The 7,411-nt window shown below is 42.8% G+C and overlaps 1 non-coding gene and 1 pseudogene across 1 annotated transcript; one reads left to right on the top strand and one right to left on the bottom strand.

Annotated features, from left to right (window-relative positions):
- Positions 1–1,891: 1,891 nt before the first annotated feature.
- Positions 1,892–1,970, bottom strand: TRNAD-AUC (transfer RNA aspartic acid (anticodon AUC)). The gene is given in 2 exon segments: positions 1,892–1,928; positions 1,934–1,970. It is a non-coding gene; the product is annotated as a tRNA-Asp (tRNA).
- Positions 1,971–6,458: 4,488 nt separating this feature from the next.
- On the top strand, positions 6,459–7,165 carry LOC132365169 (rRNA-processing protein FCF1 homolog; annotated as a pseudogene).
- Positions 7,166–7,411: the final 246 nt, after the last annotated feature.

Here is a 7,411-nt window from a genome sequence, read left to right as displayed (position 1 = left end):
AGGCCAAGACCCAGACCCAGGCCCAGACCCAGACCCAGTACCGGACCCAGGCCCAGACCCAAGCCCAGACCCAGACCCGGACCTAGGCCCAGACCCGGACCCAGACCCAGACCCAGACCCAGGCCCAGACCCAGGCCCAGACCCAGACCGAGACCCAGTACCAGAACCAGGCCCAGACCCAAGCCCAGACCCAGACCCGGACCTAGGCCCAGACCCGGACCCAGACCCAGACCCAGACCCAGGCCCAGACCCAGGCCCAGACCCAGACCGAGACCCAGGCCCAGACCCTGGCCCAGACCCTGATGCAGGCCCAGACCCAGACCTAGGCCCAGATGCAGACCCAGGCCCAGACCCAGGCCCAGACCCAGACCCAGACCCGGGCCCAGGCCCAGACCCAGACCCAGGCACGGGCCCAGACACACACCCAGACCCAGACCCTTCTACCCGTCTATTGCAAGACAATGATGACTTTGGTTGGGAACAGGTACACTAACAGGACTTATCTTCGAGGCTTGCACTCCCTCAGGCTTCATGGAAAACTCACCTCCTCTGATCCAAGATTCCTACCAAATCTCTCTGTGGTCTGCATTTACGCCATCCAGAGCTTGGTTAGGCCGAGAGTAGGGCTCAACATGCTGTCTCAGTCACCCTGGTTTGCAAACTCTAGCTCCTTCTCCTCAGATAACACTCTTCCCACTCACTTATTAAACTTCATCTCCTTTCGTGTGGGAAAATATTCTTATTTTAGCAAGCTCCCCTCCCCCGCCCCCAACTTTATCCTCAAGTCTCCATGTTTAACATTCTCCAGAGGCTTAGCCTTTTGTAGCTCAGAAATCCTTTGTGATCTCAAAAAGCTTGGCTCATAAAAGGCTTGGATTTCAAAATGCCTGGCTCAGAGGAGTTTTAACATATCTCTTTCCCCTTCTCAGCTACACACATCCTCCCCTGAGAGGGTGAAAGCTGCTTATTAGACAGGTAGAAATCAGGGTAGCAACCAGAACATATAGGAGGAAAAAAGCAATGATCATTTTCCCTAAATCATATCCCACAACAAGAGGAAAAGCAGAGTATCAGGCAATTGGTAGCTAAAAAGTGTTAGTTTTAATCTTTAGTTCTATCTACTCCCCACCTTTTCCTCAAATTACTAAATAAGACATTTGCATTATTCCTAAGATCGCTAATGTTTACAATAAGAGTTAAATGTCCATCTCCTTCTTATAGAACATTGTTCCAGGAAACTGGGAATTTTTTTTCTACTAGATGGCTGTATAACCTAATAACACCTCTAAAGCTTATAAACAAAGAAATTAAAAGAAATATCAATGCAGGGGGGAAAAAAATCAATGCACATACTAAAGCCTTCAACTTAAAAATCACAGTAACCTCAACTCCTACCACGTTTCAGTTTGTATGATCCATGAGTTAGCTGACTGCTACAAAGACCACTGCATGCAAATAATATGGTCTCTTTTGAGATGTAGTCTATTTCCTTCTGTCTGCCAACATCATGTATTTATCAGTTTTAACCGGTCCTGTCTACAGCATTCTAAACCTGTGCATGTGGCTGTCTATCTCCTATAGTGTTACTCACTCCCAGCCATCATCCAGACACTAAAAACTGTATCTGGTTTGTACTAGGTAGGACAAAAACTAAGTTGCTATTACAAAGGGTTCAAACAATGCTGTCTGAAGCAAAAAGTAATTTGCTTTCTTCTTATGTGACTGGCCAGCAGGAAACAGGCAGGACAAACTAGGTAGGTGACTTTGCTCCGTGAGACCAGGTTTCTTTTATCCCATCACTCTGCATCACTCTGCATTCCATGTAAGATTTTCTGGGGTTTTTTTTTTTGGTTTTTTTTTGGCCGCACCAGCAGGGCTTGTGGGATCTTAGTTCCCCGACCAGGGATTGAACCCGGGCCATGGGCCGTGTCAGTGATAGCGCCAAGTCCTAACCACTGGACCATCAGGGAATTCCTCTCCTGTAATTTTATCTGTATCCACATGGACAAATGTCATTCATACCCTCCACATCCATGTTATAATTTACAGGAAGAATGAAGAGTGCAAAAATCTTCCTTTTTAAGGACACAAAGCATGCATCATTTCCATTCCTTTTCATTGGCAAGAATTTAGTCCCATCCTCAAGCTTGCCTACAAGAGAGGATGAGAGCTGTAGTCTCTAGTTGGTAGTCAAGGGTCCAGCTAAAACTCAAGATGTTCTATTATCAAAAGAAATAAGGGGAGAATTGCTATAGTGGGGCAAAAAGTACCTCTGGCACCAGATGTTGGTATTAGTAACTGAAGCCCAAAGGTGTTCTTTCTGCTCCAGTCATCAAGAGAAAGTCTTTGATCAGAGGAAACTCTAGTTTAGTATTTTTCAACCTTGGTACTATTGACATGTTGGAGCAGGTAATTCCTTATTGTGGAGGGTGGAGAATGGAGCCGTTCTAGGCATTGTAGGATGTTTAACAGCATCCCTGGCAACCATGCTGGTTGATGGGAAAATATGAAGATGAATTAGGAACTTATGTCCTCAGAGCTTCATAGTCTCATAAGGAAGATAATACGTGTAAAATGGCATACGGGCTATAAGGTATATAAAAGCAATAATACATGATAGGAATTGTTACCAACCCTTCCGAGTCGTCCCCAACAAGGGTCCTCCTGCGTCAATAGAACGAAGGTAAGTTCGGCTCAGAAGCAAAGGAAAGCTTTATTCTTTGATCAAAGAATGGAGAGACGAGAGCTGGAGCTACAGAGTCCACGCCCTCCCGGACCGGCTGTGCGCAGGGCTGCTTCACAGGGACCTCGTCAGCAGGGGGAAGGGGTGGGGCTCGCGCCAGGCGGGTGCGCGCCTGCGCAGCTCACGCTCCAGATTGCAGTGCGGGGCGCAGCGTCTCTGCACACGGCGCGCTGCCACCGTCTTACATTGAATGTCGTGTGCAGCGCTTCTGCCCACAGGTTGACGGCCTAATGAGCTGAAGTGTCAGGTGCAGCCCTTTCGCACTAGGAACTCTGGCATGAAGTCCCGGGGGGGCGAGGGCTCTGCGCAGCACCCTATGAGCAAGTGAAACCAAAGGAGGCACAAAGGAAAAGAAAAAGAAAGGTTAGACTTTATTTTATTACCCGGATTCTATTATTATCTCCTGGGAATTGTTAAAGGGCTTTGCCGGGGACAAATGTGAGACATACCTCTCATATTACCCACATCTTTCAAGTGTGCCTGCTCCCCTCTGTAGCTGAGTTGACAGTTTTTTTTTTTTTTTTGAAATTTATTTATTTTTGGCTGTGTTGGGTCTTCGTTTCTGTGCGAGGGCTTCCTCTCGTTGCGGCGAGCGGGGGCCACTCTTCATCACGGTGCGCGGGCCTCTCACTATCGCGGCCTCTCTTGTTGCGGAGCACGGGCTCCAGACGCGCAGGCTCAGTAGTTGTGGCTCACGGGCCCAGTTGCTCCGTGGCATGTGGGATCTTCGCAGACCAGGGCTCGAACCCGTGTCCCCTGCATTGGCAGGCAGATTCTCAACCACTGCGCCACCAGGGAAGCCCTACAGTTTTTATTTTATTTGCTGTCAGGATGACTGAGTTATCACCTGAACCTTCTGTTTTCCCCACATTTTGACCTTAAGAAGTCCTTCCATAACTTGCAGAGGTTGGTCTCGTTACCCCAGGTGTTCCTTAGTTACTTCCATTAGGTACTGACTAGAAAAGGAAAATGGTGTGGTTGTCTGACGAGCTACTTAAGACCACAGTACTTCATATTTTAGTCTGGGGTCATTTGGTTGCAAGTAACAGAGATTCACATAAAGTACCTTAGGCAAAATTGAGAAACTTATTGAAAAGGTGTAGAGTTACTTCATGGACCCCAGAGGAAGAGCATTCAGACTCGGTGAGAAACCAGTCTAGTGCTTTATCTATAAAGGCTGGGAGAAGACTGGTTTTGCCAGCTTTCACTGAGTTAGGCAGGAGTAAATCTAGTGTTGATCTTTAAATTGTGGAGATGATATGTATCTATTTACTTTAGCTTTGAGACTTGAGTTGTAATTATAGGACAACATGAAAACTGCCACAAAATATCATGGTTTACTTGTCTGTTTCATATTGATCTTTAAAATCTGAAATAAAATCTTTCACTTAGTAGCAGGCTAAGTTTTGTAACTGGCTATGCAAACGTTAACTACTGTAAGAAACTTCCATTTATCCATTTTCTTTCCTATCTCTTTAAAAACTCTAATCAAGGTGCTTCCACTAATTTTACTCGTCTTGTCAGATGAGTGAGTGAGGCCAGTAAAGAATTTACAAAAACCAAAGTATAATTATTAAAGATCTACTCTCTTCTAGGTATCCCAATTTCTGAGTTCTTCTCTCCTATCCTTGATATTTATACCTTAGAGAATTATACTTTGGAGAAATAGTGGACATGAAATTCTTTCTTTCCTCTGTACCCCACTCACCCTTAATAAATCTGCTCAAGCCCTGTGATTAGAGAGTTTGCTCCCTGAGAAACTTCTAAATGGACAAGGCCCCCATAACCCCATATCCTTGGCCACAGCAGATAGAACTGGGATTTAATATCTGACCCAGTCAATTGCTTTCTCAAAGGAAGTTCTTGGAGTAAAGACCAAATAAGGACAATAATGGCATGACAAAATTTTTTATTATGTGATCAGCAAAAGAAGAGAATGTCAGTCTACAGGACAGAGTGCAGTAAGAGAGTTCTTAGGAGACCAGACATGTGTCCCTGGAAGTTCAAATGCATATGTGAGTGTAATGACCTAAGCTGTTTCTTACCCAAAAGATTGAATAGATGAAAAGCTTGCTAAATTAGTCCATATTGGCAAAGATATTGAAAGAAGCAACAGCAGTGTAGCCTTTATTAGCCTGGCAAGGACATGCAAGTTTGCCATCAGTCAAGGGACATTAGGTTTGAGCCATTTTACCAGTCCCCAATCCAGAGGCTATCATCTAGGTAAGAAGAACCCAGGAGCAAGTTGGATCTGTGAAGTCATTGGAAAAAGTCATCTAGAAAGCACATGACCCACACCAGACAACTCTACAGCGAGGACACTCTCCCTATAGGTCCTCTAAAGAATGTGTGATTATGAGAACCACCTGGGGAGATTTTTTAAAATTCAGAAATTCTGATTCAGGTAATCTGTTTTTCCTTTTAAAATCTCCCCAGGTGAATTTAATATTTTGCAAGGGTTGAGAACCACTGTTTCGTTTTATTAAGGTAACATTGGTTTATAACATTATATGTTTCTTGTATACAACATTATATTTTGACTTCTATATACACTGCAGCATGTCCATCACTATAAGTTTGGTTTCCACTCATTACCATATGGTTGACTCCCTTTACCCATTTCACCCTCCCCCACCCCCTCCCCCTCTGGTAACCACTAATCTGTTCTCTGTATCTATGTATTTTCTGTTTGGTTTGTTCATTTATTTTGTTTTCTTTCTTTACATTCCACGTATGAGTGAAATCATACGGTACTTGACTTATTTTACTTAGCATATTAACGCCCTCAGGGTCCATCCATGTTGTTGCAAATAGCAAGATTTCATCTTTTTATGGCTGAGTAGTAGTATTCCATTGTATATATATATATATGCCACATCTTTATCCATTCATCCATTTATGGGCACTTAGATTGTTTCCATATCTTGAGTATTGTAAATAATGTTGCAGTGAACATAGGGGTGCATATATCTTTCCAATTAGTGTTTTTGTATTGTTTGGATAAATATCCAGAAATGAAATAGCTGGATCATTTACTAGTTCTAGTCTTAATTTTTTGAGGAATCTCCATTGATATAAGTGGGGTGTTAAAAGTTCTAACTGTAGTTGTGTTGCTGTCAGTTTCTCCCTTTGGGTCTGTTAATAATTGCTTTAAATATTTTGGTGCTGTTATATTAGCTGCATATATATTAATAATGGTTATGTCTTCTTGATGAATTGCCCTCTTTATCACTCTATAATGTCCATCTTTGTCTCTTGTTACCTTTTTTGATTGAAGTTTATTTTGTTGGATGTGTGTGGCTATACCCACTTTCTTTTGGCTGTCATTTGTTTGGAGTATCATCTTCCCTCCCTTCGCTTGGAGCTTCAGTTTGTCTTTAGAGCTGGATGAGTCGCCTGGATATAGCATATAGTTGGGTCTTGTTTTTAATCCACCCATCCACTCTATTTCTTTTGACTGGTGAATTCAACCCATTTACATTTAGGGGGATTACTGATAAATGAGGATTTAGTACTGCTATTTTGTCTTTTGTTTTCTGGTTCTTTTATATCTCCATTGTTTCTTTTTCCTTGTGTTTATGTCTGCCATTTTAGTCTGGCAGTTTCTATGATGTTTTTCTCAGTTTCCTCTTTTTTTATATTTTGTGTCTCTGCCCTAGATTTATGTTTCGTGGTTACCGTGAGGTTTGTATAAAATGTGTCATAGGTAGAGAAACAACAGTGCGGCGTGAACATGGGGAAGCAAAAGAAAACACGGAAGTATGTGACCATGAAGCGAATGCTTAGTCTCAGAGATCAGAGGCTTAAAGAAAAGGATAGATTAAAACCGAAAAAGAAAGAAAAGAAAGATCCCAGTGCACTCAAGGAAAGAGTAGTCCCCCAACACCCTTCCTGCTTATTCTTCCAATATAACACACAGCTGGGCCCACCTTACCACATCCCGGTCGATACCAACTTTATCAACCTTTCCATTAAAGCCAAACTGGACTTTAGTGCAGTCAATGATGGACTGTCTGTATGCCAAGTGTATCCCTTCTATAACTGACTGCGTAATGGCTGAAACTGAGAAATCGGGGCAGAAGTATCGAGTGGCTCTAAGGATTGCCAAGGATCCAAGATTTGAACGATTACCATGCACACACAAAGGAACCTATGCAGTTGACTGCTTAGTACAAAGAGTAACTCAGCACAAGTGTTACATTGTGGCCACAGTTGACTGGGACCTTAAACAAAGAATCCGGAAGATCCCTGGAGTTCCCATCATGTACATTTCTAACCATAGGTACAACACTGAGCGGTTGCCAGATGATTATGGGGCCCCTCGGTTCTAATTCTTAAAAGACAAATTTCCTCTGCCTTCCTTCGACCAACTTTATCTTTTGCCAGTTCATTAAACATGCTATAGCATGCATTATTATTCCACTCACCCATATGCTCTGTAATGAGCTGAGTATGGTTAAATGCACTCACTTTTTAATGTTGTTTTGAAAATTATATTTTGTGTCATTTTAAAATTTGTTGCATCTTTTTATAAATCAAATAATTGCTCACATAAAAAAAAATGTCTCATAGGTAAAATAGTCCTTTTTCTCCTGATAGTGTCTTATCTTCATTTGCCTACATGGCTTCCATCCTTTTCCTATTCCCCTTTTATGTTTTTATTGTCTC

Source organism: Balaenoptera ricei, chromosome 4 (assembly GCF_028023285.1).
Source record: "Balaenoptera ricei isolate mBalRic1 chromosome 4, mBalRic1.hap2, whole genome shotgun sequence".
NCBI lineage: Eukaryota > Metazoa > Chordata > Mammalia > Artiodactyla > Balaenopteridae > Balaenoptera > Balaenoptera ricei.
The sequence above is the reverse complement of the archived record's forward strand: the minus strand, read 5'-3'. Positions and strand labels throughout refer to the sequence as shown.